The sequence below is a fragment of the Acomys russatus genome, chromosome 8 (assembly GCF_903995435.1).
Source record: "Acomys russatus chromosome 8, mAcoRus1.1, whole genome shotgun sequence".
Classification (NCBI taxonomy): Eukaryota; Metazoa; Chordata; class Mammalia; order Rodentia; family Muridae; genus Acomys; species Acomys russatus.
Window position 1 is genome coordinate 64,946,380 of NC_067144.1, and position 19,096 is coordinate 64,965,475.

Here is a 19,096-nt window from a genome sequence, read left to right on the forward strand (position 1 = left end):
TGCCCTGAATAACACTTATCAGAGGACTGAACATAATTTAGACCCTCTAAATATTCACACCTTTTTATATTTTTATATTTTAATGATAGCCAATATTAGTAGCCATTTTATTAAGCTTATGTATGTATTCACATTCCTCAGAGAATACAAGTGTTTCCTAACTCATAACTAAGTAAGATTGGAACTACATGTGTGATACCATCTGCTCTACTTCTTTTGGGTACATAACATAGAGGCATCAATGAGAACATATGCCCATTTTTATCCAAATGCTCATAACTCCTGAGTGATGTGAATATCGAACTCAAAGAAGAGCTTTTCATTCCCAACATCTGCTCTTTACCTAAAACTTAGATGCTGTTGTTGACATCTTCAGTCTTTGTTGTGGTTCCATTCTGGTGCCAGGAGCGTCTGATGAGCCATTATCTCCTGCTTGCTCACCAGCACTCCCTTTCCTTCTCCATTCTTCTTGATACGATCCATATTCCCTATATAACACCTGTTATCTGTCCTAGATGATGATGTGAGGATACCCAAAGTGGTTTTTTGTCACCAGTTCTGGATACCTTTCCCCCTTTGCATCCTTTAAAGACTGTTTTGGCTGTTATCATTCCAATATTCATAAAACCCTAATAATCTCCTGATACACTTACATACCAAAATTGACTAATATACCTTCACTAGGCTTTGCTTCTGTAGAAGGGGTAAGGAATCTCCTCATGGCATTCTGTGATGACAGCAACTATTTAGAAGTAAAGGAGGAATTTGTTACCTAATAAAAGCATGGATAATTTCCTGAAGAATATTTTATAAGGCATTTCCTTCACCTCATTGATTAACATTTTACTCTTCGCCATAAAATGACAGCTGATTCCATAAGAACATTTTGTATAAATATTCTTTGTATAAATATTGTAACTTTTAAAAAAAGTTTCTCTAACTAGGAGCCATACAAAAGGTGTCAGGGACTCAGGCCCCATAAAACAGTAGCATATCTATGTATAATAGTCTAAGTAATAACCTGAGAATACCACAGTCTGCTTCAAGAAAAGATCATTTATTTACTCATCTTTTTGTTTACTTATTTTCAATTGTGAATCAACTTTGTAGATGTGAAAGAAGGGTAATGGGTCAAGCAATATCACAGTAAAAACAAAGTGATTCCTCGATGAAAAAACATACACATGGTCAGTGGCTAAAGATATAAATGTCCAGAGCATAGTACTCTAAAATATTTGTGTTCATGTGAGTGTGTCAGGCATTTTGAGTAGTTCTAAGCCTCATGGATTATAAATTTTGTTTGTGTTCTCTCATAGGCCTTGGTGAAGCTGTCAGACTTTCTAAATAAAATACATTCATGATACACCCTCCTTTGACATATAAGCCACATACAGCTATGACTTAATTTGATTTGATCATATTTATTTGAAAAAAACCTTAAAGTTTACAAGATTCTGTATTCACTCAATAAATCATTTTATTAAAATTGACTAACAGTAAATCATGACAGATAGGAAAGCAACAAGAAGGCATGGCATTTAAATATAGTGTGATTTCCTCAACAGGTTCTTGGTCAGAAAATGGCATTATAGGAAAAATAAGACAGAGCTTTGCTCATGATCATATCACCACTGCCACAGTGCACTGTGCATAAGATTACCCCATAAACACCCAGCAATAGATGTAGGGGTGCTGTTTTTAAACATTCCACTATCTTCTAGTAGATGATGCCTGTAGCTCACTTGGCTCCAGCATTGTGGAGGAGGAGACAGGAGAATAATTAAGACTTGCTGACTAACTAGTCTGACTAACTAGTGGTTGTGTGGCCCTAGTTCAGTAAGAGGTCCTTTTTCAGTGAAATAAGGCAAAGAAAAAATAAGATGCTCTCCTCCTCTGGCCTCCACACGTACAACAAAAACACATATTTGTACATGCACAACACACACACACACACACACACATGTTTATGAGGTACTAGTGTCCATTGCAAAGTGTCTGTATTAGAGTCTATCCCTCATTAATCCTAAAACCTCAACCCTCTGCTTGTACTGTTCTCATAGATATCACCTCAGAAAGATATTCTGGGAGGGATGTTCCAGCTTGTGACTGGTATCGTAGTTTGGATGTGAGCATCTCATAGAGTCCAGTGAGCTATAGGTTTTGTCTGCTAGAAAGTGGTGGATTCTTTAAAAACAGTACCTAATAGAAAGTCTTAAGGCCGGGTTCCATAACCTCAAAAACAAAAACAAAAACTATGAGATGCTATTCTTTTCCTTATTCTGTGCACCTGACACAGAACCAAGAAGACCAGAAACCTTGCACCAATAAAAGTCTCCTTTTATTGTCTTCCAACCCCAAATGTCTCGAGTGTAGATCTTGAGCTTTCGTGGGCCCCACAACCGTACTGAACCAACGTCAGAGGAATCTTCATCTATACAGGTTTTTAAGTACCATGTCCTGTCACACAGGCACACAAGGTAACATGTGAAGTAACTGATTTTCTCATGTTCAGATGTCTTTTATGAAGGGCTAGACAACTAGGTAGGTTGCTAATGATGACTCTCATGATATCAAATGCCCAAAACAAGTACCAGTCTTGTTTTTCTGTATTAAACATATTGTTGATGTTGTTCTGTTTTGATTTTTACACTTTCTCTTGTCACTGAATTTTAAAGCAAAGTCAGTTCTGAAAGTCTCCTGATGACATTTTAATGCTTTTTGCAGAGAGCAGTCAAGCATAGAATTGCTATAACATTCGGTGCCTTTGAATCCCATCATGATGGTATAAATTTGAAAAATCATTTGAAAAATTTGTTAGTAAATTTCCTCTTTTCTCACTGTGTCTTGTTGTTCATATTAAGAATTATAGAAATATGTGCTTTAAGCGTTATCTCCAGTTCCCCACTTGCTTCCTGAAAAAAGAAAAAAGAAAAAAAAAAAAGAGTAGAGAAGTACTCATGGCTCAACCATTTTGGATGTTGGTACAGAAAGTAAAGAGCAGTACATCTGTTTCACACATCAGGGGGCCTCTGTCAAGTTTATAAATAAAATCTCCACCAGTTCCATTAAATCCCCAAGTCTGAATGGACCTTTTTATGTCCAGCATGAATGGAATAGCATTGCCATGGGTGTGGCAGGAAACATGGATGCAGCATGGAAATACAAATTGTTAATAGATTTCCTTTCTCTGAATTGGCTTTTTTTTTTTTTTTTTTCACAAAACATGGAAGCCAAAAGTTAAGGTTTCTTCTCCTTCTGGAATTTGTCTTCCTAACAGGATTGAAGTTAACCACTGTATGTTGACTGTGAGTATGTATATATGTGCCTTATGATAGAATGATCTTCAGGTAAGGTTTTAGTGACCTAACTATATGTAAAATGTGCATAGATTCTCATCACACATAAACACCTAAGAAGATATTTTCTTCTCTTAATGTTTAAAACTGATGGTTTTTTTTTTTTTTTTTTTTTTTTTTTTTTTTTTTTTTTTTTTACAAAATTCTTGGAAAATTATCCTTGAAGGAGAAGAAAATGCAGGAAAATGGTTGGCACTTATGTATGTGCTCCTTTGCATCAAGGGATCTACATGGTTGGAAACACAGGACCTAAAATTCTTTGGGTTTGATTCGTGTTTTAATAATTAGAGTAGTAAAATTTTAATTATATCCCTAGAGTGAACAAATAGCATCAAAGTTAAAATATAGACTTGGAGATTATTGGAGTACATTTCCTGCATTGTTAGCATAATAGACATATTTATATCAGAAAGTTCAGAGCTGAGGTGACACACTACAGATAAGGCTATATTTAGTTTTCCTCATGGGCCCACTGGAATCAGATAACACTTTCTATGAGACCAAACTAGTGAGGTTACTGTTTGTTATTGTTAGATTCACATGGTTAGCAATAAATCATATCACTCTAGGACTCCTGGTCCCAGCAAATCTTTGAAAAAAGGCATATTTTGATTAACTTGTTGAGGTAGGGTACTTGATAGTACTTCCTCTTGTGGGACGCGAGATATGAGGATAAGGGGTATGGGTACCCGTGAAGGAATACAACTGCCCCAACAGCAGAGGAGCTTCTGAAATGGAAGACAGCATTTGCTCACTCCTCGGGAAATAGAAGTTCACTTCCTACTCTCTCCTCATTAGTATTTATTTGCTTATCATTATAACACTATTTTACAGTGAAATATAATTGGTTCCTTTGGTTAGACTGAGTGCCCCTTTGCTATTCTGGGGTCTTTTGGCACAAATGAATCTTCATGGATCAGACAAATCTCATTTTAATGAATTTTAACCTTTAAAAAATATTATCTCATTTTTGCTTCCTGGTGACTCAAGTAAAATAATGCTCCATCTGCTCTAAGTTAATTCCATGGTGATAATATGTAAGTGTAACCAAACACTGTACTTTGTAGATTCGTACTATTCTTCTTTATAAACATACAACTAATGTTTTAATTGTCAAATAGCACATGTGCAAATAATTATTATTCAAAACACTTGGTGATTAAACAAAGTAATAGTTGAAATGATTGTGAACATTTGGGAAACAATGGAGAAAAATGTGAAATCCGTGCCAAAAACCCACAAGCTCTGCCAGTCACTGTGGATACTATGAGTTCACACAGATCTCTTAGTTTCCAGTGAGGATCTCCAGATCTTGTAATAAAAGAAAACCATATTTGAATCAGTTACTAGTTAATTATTAGGCTTCCAGATGCAACTATGCAAAGGGCATAAAGCAATTAGAACACATATTAGGATTTATAGGAAGTATCAATGGTCCATGAAATATTATTTTTTTAGCAGTGTTGCATGGTCAGGCTCATAATTCATAAGTCTTTTCACATATGCTGCACATTTTATGTGTTGAATTTTTAGTGTGCCAGTAACAAGTGGAGTTAGCTTGCATCAACATGGCTTCTTAAATATTATTACCCAACAGGACTATATGATGAAAACTAATATCCCTTTTTACTGAGCATGTGGGTTTTAGTCTATGGAAAGCAGCTGTAGCTAAATCAGTCACATCTAAGAGTAACTCCCACCTGTCAAATGTGTTGGGTGCATTTATTCCTTTACAATTAAAATAATATGTTGGTGAAGTGTTTTCTATTTTAAAAAAATGTGTAGCTTGGTTTTTGTACAACCAAGATTATCAAAATTAAAATTTCAAATGTTATATGACACTTTTATATCCATCAAATAGAAAAGAATTTCAAGGCAGAATGTTCTTTATTTTATACAGCTTAACGTCTGTAGATGGTATCTGTGTAGCAGGAATATTTTCTTTCTAGAGAGTATGCAAATTAATTGTTAAAAATTTTAACTCACTTGTAATCACTACTATAAATATCTACTATAATATACTCAAAAGCAAAAACAAAATATAATTAATGAAATTCTCTGTAAATTATTAAAAGTATTGGCAAAGCAAATGTGTAAGGAGGATTAGTTGAAGTTGGAGCAAACGGTCACTGCATAGTATCCTGTCAGTGTACCATTCTCAAGAATCTGTCAGTTATATTTTCTGACATCTTATTAATGGGGTTAAATATATATTTTAACTGTAATGGAAATATTTCTTTAGAGTCAATTTGTTTTTAAATTTATTATAATTTATTCAGACTACATCCTGAATGTTATCCTCTCCCTTGTGTCTTCCCATTCCTACCCTCCCTCCCTCCCTCTTTTGCCCTATTCCCCTACCCTAGCCCTCTGACAGGAGGGGAACCTCCTCCCCCACTATATGGTAGAACATATCCAAGCCAATCTTCTTCTTTCTGTTGCATGGTGTCCTCATTTTCTTTTTTAATTTAAATTATTTTAATTTGTTCACTTTACATCCTGATTGTAGCCCCCATCCCTAGTTGCCTCGGATCCCACCCTTGCTTCCTCATACTCTCTTGCTCCCTCATTTAGTCCTTAGAAAGGGGATCCCTCCTCCTGTAGCATCTGACCTCTCAGCCTATCAAGTTTCATCTGGACTGCCTGTGTCCTCTTTCTCTGTGGCCTGGCAAGGCCACTCTGCCAGGGAGAATTGATCCATGTCTGGGGACTGGAGTCCACGTCAGAAGTGGTCCCTACTCCTCATATTATAGGACCCACAAGGAGACTGTGCTGCCTGTCTACTGCATCTGAGCAGAGGATCTAGGTCTTCACCTTGCATGGTCCTTGGTTGGTGCATCAGTCTCTGCAGCTTCCCTTCCTCCACCCAGATTTGTTGGCTCCATTGGTCTCCTTAAGGAGCTTCTGACCTCTCCAGGTCCCTCTATTCCCCAACTCTTCCGTAAGACTCCTTGTGCTCCACACAAAGATTGGCTGTGAGTCTCAGCATCTGCTTGGATCTCCTACTGGGTGGAGTCTTTTAGAGGACCTCTATGGTAACCTCCCTTCCTATTCCTTCTCTTTAATGGCTTCTAGTTTCTATTCTATTTATCTTTCTGTATGAGAATTAAGTATTCTCCCTAGAGTCATCCTTGTTATTAAGTTTCTTTAGGTCTGTGTATTATAATGTGGTTATTCTGTATTATTTGGCTAATATCCACTTCTAAGTGAGTATATACTATGCGTGTGTTTCTGGGTCTGGATTACCTCACTGAAGATGATATTTCTAGTTCCATCCATTTGCCTGCGATTTTCAATATTACCTTATTTTTAATAGCTGAATAGTATTCCATTGTGTAAATGTACCACAGTTTCTTTATCCATTCTTCATTTGAGGGACATCTAGCTTATTTCTAGATTCTGGAAATTATAAATAAAGCTTCTATGAACATAGCTGTGAAAATGTCCTTGTTGTATGGTAGAGGAGTTTTTGGGTATATGCACAGAAGTCGTATGGCTGGGTCTTGAGGTAGAACTATGGCCAATTTCCTGAGAAAGCACTATATTGATTTTCAAAATGGTTGTACAAATTTGCACTACCACCAGCAATTGAGGAGTGTTCTCCTTTCTCCACACCCTTGCCAGGATGTACTGTCCCTTGAATTTTTTATCTTAGCAATTCTGATAGGTATAAGATGAAATCTCAGATTCATTTTGATTAGCATTTGATTTGAAAGAAATACCAATCATAGGTGATTTGTTATTGATGATGTAGCTCTATAAAAATGTAAAGAATTTGGCTTACCATTTAACAAAGTGCAGTATTAAATACTGTAGGCTATTCTGTGGACCGAACAATTTGTGGACAAAATTGGCAGCACTAAAATTAATCTCAATGTGATTTAAAAACCATGCATTTTTGACACTGATGATGACAATGAACTTCAGACCAAGGGCCCTGTAAATACGGGTTCCTCCTGCAAAACATAATCTAGCTATTTGCACACATTTGTTTATATCATTCATTAGTTTTAGTATTCTGTGAACAAATACATAATTGGTTACTCAGTATGGTATCAAGTTTAGTTATGAGTGTGAAAACAGAATATTCTCCACAGTTACGTGGAGAGTGGGATATGGCTTTCTCACGTACCCTGGTGCCTCACATTTGACCATGTCTCCTGGATGAGGAGACCTGGTGGCACTCAGAGGAAGGATAGCAGGTTACCAAGAAGAGACTTGATACCCTATGAGCATATACAGGGGGAGGAAATCCCCCTCAAGAACAGTCATAGGGGAGGGGAATAAGGTGAAAATGGGAGGGAGGGAAGAATGGGAGGATACAAGGGATGGGATAACCATTGAGATGTAACAAGAATAAATTAATAAAAAATTAAAAAACAAAAAGAAAACTTTTAATCATGTTTATAATACACATATACCAAACTGCCAGGGATTTATTGGCAAGGATGTAGGACATTGATTCTTGTTCAGTGGATGGAATTGTGATGTAATTTCTGCTCATACTTTGTACACAAGTTTAGTATATGAACCATGGTTCAACAGGACTTCTTTATATAGAGACATTTCTCAGCCCCTGTGATATACTAAAGTATTTTAGCAAAAGTAGAAGCTATAAGCTTTTTCTAAAATATTCTACAGGACTGGTAAGGAACTGAAGGAAACTAAAAGTATGGAATTTTGTTTTGGTTAAAAGAAAACCATTTCTACTTCATGGTGAGTATTCAAAACAGGGTAGTATATTTTTTCGTGTCATCTCTTCTGTCTTGATGACCCCTCAACCAACCAACCAATCAACCAACCAAACAGAAGCAAGCAAACAAACAAACAAAAAAGAGGAAACCAAAAAGAAAGGAAAGGACACTCAATTCTCATTTCTGTGATCAGACAAAGAGGTTAAGGAGGACACCTCCCTTTCTGGGTAAGAAGAGCATGGTTCTCCATAGCTCTTTTTTGTCCATGCCACCCTCGGGACTATCTTAGAAACAAGTTGGGATTTGTCACTTTGGGTTAAGTGAATGTCACAGTCTAGAAATGAGACAAAGATTTTTACTTAGAAGGGGACAAAGAAAGATGAGTGACCCAAGGGATCGAGTTGAAAGTCTCATTTTTGGAGTAATTTCTAAGGAATTTTAAGAAAACTCTGGGTAAAATAATCCATTTATTTCCCTCTTCCTCTGTGATTGTCTGACTTCAGTGTATTTAAGATTTTTCGGAGAAGCTTAGTACAAGGCAGATGTTAACATTTCACATTTCATTCAGGGAAACAATTAGTTCCCAGTGATTTTGTTGTTTACAAATGACAAATCCTAGGGGTGTTTTGGGATTAGGGTATTTACTTATGTGTTGCAAAGAAACATTTGTGTTATTGTGTTTGTTACTCTCTCTCTCTGTCTCTCTCTGTCTCTCTCTGTCTCTCTCTGTCTCTCTCTCTCTCTCTCTCTGTTTGTGTGTGTTGTGTATGCTAGTACAGTCTGACAGCTGACATTTTGTGTATATCTTCCTTAATTGCTTTCTACTTTATTTTTTGAGCAGCACCTCTGACTGCAACTGGATTTCATTGATTCAGCTAATAAGCTGCAATGATATGCCTGTCATTATCTTTCAGTGACATGATTAGAGATTTGTGCCACCATGCCTGGGTTTTATATGAGTTCTGGAGATCTAAATTCAGAGCCCTACTCAGCCTACAATGCCATTCTGAGAAGCTCTACTGCCTTTCTCTATTCTCCCTTGTTCTCTGACTTTTCCTGGGGAGACAAGAGCAACAGTCTATTCACCCCGTACAGGGCACTGGTAATGGGTCAAAGAACTGATTCTACTAAAGACTAGATTGATGATGCAATGAGTTTACTTGGGTTACTGACAATAGCAGGGGCAAGGAGTTACTTATAAAACCTTAAATAACTCAACTTCTACTGAATTACTGAAAAGCCCAGATCAGAATGGTGACAAGTTATCAAAGATGCATCTCTGGAGTTTTCTGCCCAACTCTTAAGAGAGTTTCTCCTTTCCAGATGTAGCTACTATATCTGTAGCCAATTGTAGGTGACCTGAGAATCTTGGGACTTCCTGAGTTTCCTAGGTCTTGTTTGTGATGCTCTCAAGGAGGGAATATTGCTGAGAAAATGTATTTTTCTGAGAGATCAGCTTCTTTGTACCTCACAGAGAAACTGAAGCTATAGAGTGAAGCTTCCTCGACTCCTCACTCTATAAATAGATCTCCATTTATATCTTCTTTTGAAAACACTGATTTTTAGTGATCTTTTGTCATTTAGATTTTATTTTATGTTATTTATGTCTTTTTCAGAAGAATCTTCCATCCTTTTTAGATCAAGTCTCAAGCCACTATGTTTTGCTATTACTCACTTAATAAATGCTGGATATCCAAGTTCAGCTTTTCTCATTTTCTTTTTTAATCCTTTTTTTCTAAGTTGCCTCATCTTTTAAGATAAATATGGCTACAATATGTTTGCCAACAAGTCCCACATGGATAGCACTTGTATGACTTTGTCTCTTCGTCCCATATCTGTATAATAAAATTTTGTCCTCTTACTTACCATATCTATGTAACAAATACTAGTAGACAGTAAGATAAAAATTTTATTATTTTATTTATAATTGTATATTCCCATATACTCCAAGAGGACTCAATGAAGCATTATCACTGTTTTATCTTTTATCAGTCCTTGCCATTTTTCTACTTATTTTCTCTGAATTTGATGAATGATATTAAAAAGAAGAAATTTCCTTACATTATTTCCATTTTAGTGATATTTTTGAAAATTGTTTTTATTAAATATTTTTAAATATGCATTTATTTTATTACACATATATACAATAAACTACCTACAACAAGAAGAACACTGATACAATCAAGAATTATAGTGTTTTGGCTATTTCTATTTGCCAGCCTTGAAGAACACATCTTTCCTAACTTGTTGAGTCTAAGATTCTGAAGTCATGGAGGTGGTAAATGGCTCACTGCCCTTATTGCCAAACCTGATGACCTCAGTTCAGATCTTAGGATTCACATCATCGAAAAGGAGAACCAACTTCCTTAAGTTGTCCTCTGTCTTCACATTCACAATGTGGTAAGTGAATGTGTGTGTGTGTGTGTGTGTGTGTGTGTGTGTGTGTTAGTATGTGCATTATAAAAAGGTATTTATTTTTGATTGGCTTACATGGTAGGCTGTATAATCCAATGATATCAGCCTGATCTCTGGATGAGGAGAGAACTCTGTAGCTGCTCAGTCTAAGATGTTGGACAACTCACTTGTCACCATACAGTTCTGATATCCAGAATTATTTCTTTTTTAATTTTTTATAATTTATTCACATTACATTCAGATTGTTACTTCCTCCTTTGTATCCTCCCATTCCTACTCTTCCTCTGTCTGTTCTGAAATCATAGTAAGAAGTTGACTTGGGAAGGCTGAAGGAGTTGGAGTCCAGTGTCAGCACAAATGCATGTACTTACCGAGCAAGCAGCAGCAAGGCAAGGTCATGTGCATTGCTTCTCATCCAGGCCTCTCTATATCTGAGGGATTCCATTGGGATGTGATGCCCATGTGCAGAACATGTCTATTCTTAATTAGTCCCCTTTATTAATACATTCACAAACATGCCCACAAGTGTGTCTTCTACGTTATTCCAATCCAGTCAATATGACAATCATCACCATTATGGCATCAAGCAGAATTCCCATAGCTGTGCTATTTTCCTGAAATCTGAGAGTATCAACTTGAAAGTGACATTCTGGGTTCATCAAACTTACGAACTAGCTAAAGAAGATAGAACTTTCGGGGTCCACTACATAAGCACAATCTCTTCAGTGGCTGGTGTTATGAAGGTGCAAGGCAATGTCCTTCAGGAGGCGTTTCTCCATTTGTTTATAATTAATGTCTAATTTATTTTACATTTTAGGAAAAAGGGACAATCGAGAGAATACTATGCAGTTAGTTCAATCGAGGTTTCTCTTCTGTGGGTAGAAAGTTAAGGCTAAAAAGTAGGTCACTCAAACATCATATTTCTCTTAAGTAAAAGGGTGTCTTGATGTGGCTCAGATTGAGTTAAGACAACATAGTTACTGGTTAGAAGAGACGTAGTAAACTGCTAAGCTGTTCAATTTGCTCAAAGGATAATTTGGCTAAAATATTTTCTTCCCATGAAAAATAGGAATGTATGTAACTGCAGTCAGGGTCTGCTAAACTCATTTATCTATCTTTTTAAAAAATTTTTTTATTAATTTATTCTTGTTACATCTCAATTTTTATCCCATCCATTGTATCCTCCCATTCTTTTCTCCCTTCCATTTTCCCATTATTCCCCTCCCCAATGACTGTTCCTGAGGGGGATTACCTCCCCCTGTATATGCTCATAGGGTATCAAGTCTCTTCTTGGTAACCTGCTGTCCTTCCTCTGAGTGCCACCAGCTCTCACCATCCATGGGACATGGTCAAATGTGAGGCACCTGAGTTCGTGTGAAAGTCATATCCCACTCTCCACTCAACTGTGGAGAATGTTCTGACCATTGGCTAGATCTGGGTAGGGGTTTAAAGTTTATTGCCTGTATTGTCCTTGACTGGTGCCTTGGTTTGAGTGGGACCCCTGGGCCCAAATCTGCCTATCATAATGTTCTACTTGTAGGTTTCTAGGACCCTGTGGATCCTTCCACTTTGCTATTCTCCCATGCTTCTCTCATTTAGAGTCCCAATAGGATGTCCTCCCCTCTGTCCTAGTTTCCTGGTAAGTGAAGGCTTTCGTGGGACATGCCCCTTGGGCTAATATGCAGATATAAGTGAGTATATACCATTTGATTCTTTCTGCTTCTGGGTTAACTCACTCATTATGATTACTATATTCACCACATAATCAAGTCATTCCAATTTAGCATAGGTGTCCACATCTTTATGAAAGGGGATTTTTAGGTTTTATGAGAAATGATAATAATGGTCTTTGAGAAAGTAAAATTAATTAACACTTTAAAAATATTCCATTGACTTAATACAGAACATACCAAGTTGGAGGAAAAAGAGACAGAAATTCAGGTGCCATTTGAAGTCAAGGAAGTAGATGCACAGAGAAGGGGATAATACCTGTTTTTGACTGTTTGAGTAATTTTGTCATATAATCCTAGAGCCTCTGATTTGGTTCAGAGGAAAAGGCTCCCCACCATTTCAATTACCTATTTTACTGAATAGCACTTCATGTTATACAATTTTGTTATAGAAATAGTTTCAAACTGAAACTTCACTCAGGTTTACCTGGAATTCAAAACTCTCCATTAGATTCATACTTGCAAGAAACAGCCACATCTCTTGAAGAATTAACTATCTGTTGTTGCCTTATAAAGACAATAGATATTTTCTTTTCTTCTCATCCCTGCCTTGATTATTTAACCTTGTTTCAGTCTCTTAGAATTTATAGCATTTGACATTTAATAAATAGTGACTATGCAAACTGGTACAACCACTTTGGAAATCTGTCTGGCACTTTCTCAGAATAATGGGAATAGAGCTTCCTCAAGACCCAGCTATTCCACTCCTTGGAATTACGCAGAAGATGCTCCAGCACAAAACAAGAAAATTTGCTCAGCCATGTTCATAGCAGCCTTATTCATAATAGCCAGATCATGGAAACAGCCTAGGTGTCCCTCAGTAGAAGAATGGATAAAGGAACTGTGGTACATTTACACTATGGAATACTACTCAGCTATTAAAAACAAGGAATTCCCGAAGTTTGTGAGCAAGTAGATTGAATTAGAAATTATCATATGAGTGAGTTCACCCAGAAGAAGAAAGAGTCAAATGGTATATACTCACTTATATCGAGACAGTAGCTCAAGGGGCATATCCCATGAAAGTCTTTACTCACCAGGAAAGTGGGTCAGAGGGGAGGACATCCTGTTGGAACTTTAGGTGAGAGAAGCATGGGCGAATGGGGAAACAGAAGGATCCAGAGGTTCTTAGAAACCTATAAGAAGAACATTATGATGAGCAGGTCTGGGCTTGGGATCCTGCTCAAACTATGGCACCAGCCAAGGACAACACGGACAGTAAACTTCGCATCCCTACCCAGATCTAGCTGATGGACAGGACATTCTCCACAGTTGAGTGGAGAGTGGGGATTGACTTTCACATGAACTCTGGTGCCCATTTTTGACCACGTTCCCTTGATAGGGAGGCCTCGTGGTACTCAGAGGAAGGATAGCAGGCTACCAAGAAGAGACTTGATAGCCTATGAGCATATACACGGGGAGGAGGTCCTCTTCAGTCACAGACATAGGGGAGGGGAGTAGCGGGAAAGCAGGAGGGAGGGAGGAATGGGAGGTTACTAAGGATGGGCTAACAATTGAGATGTAATATGAATAAATTAATAACATATTTTTAAAAAGAAATAGTGATTACTTATTTTAGTATCAATTCTGCATATTCATTGTCAATAATATATGTTGAACAGCTGCAGCAGATAGCCACATCTTTTTAATATTACATTCTGCTTCACCTTTTCATTGTTTTATCTCTTTGTATGCGCTTCTATTTATTTATTTTTATATTAAAATGTCTTTTAATTAAACTAATAATTCAAATTTATACTAAAACTATACATTGTTTTTAATTTAGGTTTCTATTTTTGGTTCAAGAATGACAAATTGACTCTTATTTACATTAATACTTTATTTATTTATTTATTTATTTATTATTTTTTGGGTTTTTGAGAAAGGGTTTCTCTGTGTATCTTTGACTGTCCTGAACTGGCTTTGTAGACCAGGCTGGCCTCAAACTCACAGCGATTCACCTGCCTCTGCCTTGCAAGTGCTGGGATTAAAGGCGTGCACCACCACCACCACCCGGTTCATTAATACCTTATTTTAATCAAAATTATCCAAGTGATGCTGATCAGCCTGGTGAGGCCCCTGCCAATCCTGGTGATATGAATTTGATCATATGATGAAAGGAAAGAGCTGATTCCAGCAGGTTGTCTTCAGACTTCCACAGGCATTCTGCTATTTGACAACATTTCAGAACTAGGATTCATCATTTTTCAGTTTCCCAAGTATTTGGGATGACAGATGTAGACTACCGCACTTGACACACTGAAAAAAAAAAAAAAAAAAAAACCAAAAATTCACTAAGAAGCTTAACAACAGTACTTTGAAAGAAAAAGAAATCTGATGCAGTAATATATGAAGACAAAAATGATTTAAAGTCACAAAAAGGATTTTTGTTTCTTTGCTTTTGCATAGTTACATTGCTGTGGAAAATGTACTACACCGTAAGCATAGTTAATCAACTGGAAATATTTTATAGATCAAAATCTTCTTGAGAAAAATTCACAAATACATTATTAACCAAATGATTAATGGGAACCATTCTCTCTGCTATCACCAACTAGTACTTACACTAATTACCAAGTAAAATAATTAATAAATAGTGAAATTATTAATTTTGTATCTCATTAAGATTTCTTTAGATAGGAATATAAAGAGAGATTTCTTGTAAATAGTGTTCTTGTGTCTTTGATTTTGACTGTCACAGTTTACATGTGGCAATGCAGTATAAGTAACAATATTTTACCTAATATTAACATATGTATTAATAAAGATAATGTAACTTTTCAAAATTGAGAAAGATCAATTTGAAGGAAGCAGTTGTACACACTGAAATGAAGAGTTTAGATAATATGTAGGAATCCACTTGGGGTTTTGATATGAGTGTACTCTTTCTGTGTATGAGCTCTTGGAATGCCACTTAAATTCATTAGAAACCAATGTCCTTATAGAATGAAAACAGTGTTGTTATTTAACTTACAGTGTTATTAAGACTGAGTTCAGGCATCTGAAACTGGCGTTATGAATACTGGAGCTTGTGGACCTGATCGACTGCACTTATCAAGGGCTTAGCCCTTCCGCACTATTAATCTATCATGTGCTCTGTTAAAATACACTGCCAGTGTTGAAGAGAACAGCCATAGAATAGCAGTGATGGTTGGTACTAATTGTGGACTTAATGATACCTAGAATTACCCGGGAGACAAACCTCTGTGAGAGACATGCCTCTGGGGACTTCTGATATGGTTAAATGCAAAGAGAAGACCAACGCTAAATTTGGATGGCAACTTCTTGCAGCATCCTAGATATAAAATGGTCCAAAGGAAGAGACTGTTGATTTGTGCCTGTTTGTCTCTGCGTGGTCTTTCTGGTGAGTTCCTCTACTCAATTGTTGTATTTACCAGCACTGTTGCTGCTGCTGTCACTGTCCTCTGTTGCTCTAAGAGACTTGCTCCCACATCATTCCAATGCAGACTAAAGAGTAGAAGCTTTCTAGGAATGCCTTGGCATTCAGCACCTGAGTCTGAAATGGTTAAAGACTTTGCAGGATATGAGCTGCTCAGGGTTTCATTTGTGGGTTTTAGAGCAGGGCCTCATAGTAAAGGACAGGAATGGGGTGCTCAGGCCTAATTTGTTTTAATGACTTCTGAAATGGGCTTTGAAGAACATGTTCAAAACCATATGAAAAGAAGCATGTAGTGGCCTTATTGCACTATTGCCAAGTCTTTGAAATTATACAGCATTTTTCCATTTTAAGCAGCTTTGAAGGCTAAATTTGAAGAGCTACATACGTTATGATGGAATCTCATTAGGCAAGCAACATACATATATTTATGGATAACAACTTAGTATAAAATGACTAAATTGGCCATATCTTTGTAAATGAAATTATGTAAATTTGGGATTTAGGTTGTAATTTGTGTAAAAGTTACACACAATGAGCTCTGCCCTGCCTCTTTTAAACCTTCATTTCATGTTAATTGCTTTTCCTTCACAGCACATGTAATAAAATACCAAAATTACACAATCATTTAACAATTTGATGTCTCTGAGTTCAGATTTTTCAACTACTAAGCTTGGTTTTGATGTATTTATTGGTATTTGGATAGCCTCAGTTGGTGTTTTGATATAATGTGTTAAATGAAGCAGCTCGCTGGGCCAAGTTCTGCTCTGAGTTCCTAGAGCTCACAGCACTGCTGTGCATAACCAACATTTTCCACCTTACACTTTCTTTTTGCTGGAACATTTTTTAAAAAGACATTTAAGTCTTTAGTCCCAGGTAAAATTGGCCAGTCTCATGATCTTCTCTTGACACAAAGCAAAGGAGTGTAGAGGCATAATCTCACTTTATTGGTCATGTACTTCCTCCTTCATATTTCTAGATCCATTTTCCATGTTCTTTCATTTTAATATTAATTTTGTACCCAACACGAAATCTCATACTATTCATTCTGTGTGCATATGTCACCATTCCCTACACCTATGGGAATTCTAATTGCAGCATTGATTTTGCAGTAAAATATGTATTTCCTGGAGGGTCCATCAGGATTAACCATAAAGGAAGGGGGGTGATCACTCACATCCTGTGCTCATGTTAAAGCCAAAAGCCACAAAACTGCAGTGACCTGGGGAACTAGTGATACTACTGGACTGCAAAATGGAAGAAATAAGACAAATGGAGTTGGAGTGAATGAAGATGGATCCTTTGTGTGTGTTTAGAGAGTTAGTACCTTTAAAAACCTTCTATTACAGCTTTGAAATAGAAGACTCCCATTTGACAAGGGAGAAAATGGATTTAGGCTTTAAAGAAGATGAGTGTGAAAAAATTGTGCATTCAAATGAGGGGAAATTTAGTTCATATTCATTTTCTTATTTACATATGTTCTAAGGTGATTGTATATGTAAAGCAGATTTAAAGATCTTTGAGAAGACATACAAGACAAAGAAGACATTACTGGAAATGATGGCACATAATGACTTGACCTGATTTGATGTTACTGTAACTATTAGTGACAAATAGCTTATCATTATAATTCCCAGATTTATGTGCAAACATTTTTCAACCATTTGTTTAAAAAAGTAAAACGCTTCCCTCAAAAGTAATAAATTATTGCTTTGTATCAGCACCTGAAATGTCCATGGCTCAAGAATATGCACTCAAGTTACTCCACATACCATGCTACGACACAAGAACATTTTTCTGAGAATTCATAATAATAGAAAAGATAGAAGTTGAAAACCAAGGTACTTTTAAAATACCTTGTTGTGAACATCAGGTAGGTGGGTTAGACCAAACAGAATTTTCTGCTATAGATTTTAGAAACTATCTCATGACATTCTTATCATTTGAATTGGTGGAAGACTTTCCTTTTCCTATATTACAAATGAATTTACCTAAGTAATCAGGATTTTTGGTCAAAGACAGAGAGGTGGGCAATGAATGAATATTAAGGGTTAAAGATAGCCCAGGGTGATTTGACTCTGCTTCTACAACCTTCTACCTCTACTGTCACAGACTTTCTGGTACAGCTTTCTTTTTATATGTTTTTTTCTGGGAATTTTTTTTAACACGTTGTCAAGATGATTTTTTCTTTAATTCTCAAATCAAATAATTATGACTAATGTTTTACTTTGTTCTGGAGAGTCTAATCTTTTACAGGTAAGTGAAGGATCTCTGGCCATTATAAGAGAGAACAATATTTCAAAAACATAAATTCTGGCTCAAGTATTAATAAATAGGCACAGCCAGTGCTGCCTTTCTTTTCTACATAGCTTTGTTTTATGGCACGAGAGTAGAATCTAGTACACACCCCAGAAGACCAGCCACCTGGGAAAGCAAGGGACTCATTCTTCAGTGCCTGTCCCCTCCCCTGCGCTCTCTTGAATTGTTGGTGAGTCTGCCTCTTTCTTTGCAAATTTCAAATATTTCTCACCGAAATCCTTCAATTCATCTCTGCTTGACTATGTTTTCTTTTCACTCTCTAATCCTAGTGAGAAATTGTGCCTTCAGCTCCTTGTACTTCAGCTAGGTGTCTTTTTTTTATTAATTTATTCATATTACATCTTGATTGTTAGCCCTTCCCTTGTTTCCTCCTATTCCTCACTCCCTCCCACTTCCCCCTTTCTCCCCTCCCCTATGTCTGTGATTGAGGGAGACCTCCTCCGCCTATATATGCTCTTAGAATATCAAGTCTCTTCTTGATAACTTGCTATCATTCCTCTGGGTGCTGCCAGGCCTCCCCATTCAGGGGATGTGGTCATAAAAGGGGCACCAGAGTTCTTGTGAGAATCAGATCTCACTCTCCACTCAAGGGTGGAAAATATCCTGTTCATCGGCTAGGTCTTGGTAGGGGTTCGAAGTTTACTGCCTATATTCTCCTTGGCTGGTGCCTTAGTTTGAGGAGGCCCCCCGGACCCAGATCTGCCTGTCATAAAGTTTTTCTTGTAGGTTTCCAGGACCCTGTGGGTCCTACTATTTCCGCATTCTTCCATGCTACTCTCGCCTAAAGTTTTAATAGGATGTCCTCTCCTCTGACCCACTTTCCTGGTAAGTAAGGTTTTTCATGGGACGTATCCCTTGGACTAGTGTCTTGATATAAGTGAGTACATACCGTTTGTCTCTTTTTGCTTCTGGGTGAACTCACTCATTATGATAATTTCTAGATCAATCCATTTGTCCACAAATTTCGGAAATTCCTTGTTTTTAATAGCTGAGTAGTATTCCATAGTGTAAATGTACCACAGTTTCTTAGTCCATTCTTCTACTGAGGGACACTTAGGCTGTTTCCATGTTCTGGCTATTATGTATAAAGCAGCTATGTCTTGTGACATCTAACCTCAATCCTCATTATTTCCATGGTGCTTTGGCTTGGGAACTGTCCTGTATATGTGTGTTCATGTCTGTCTC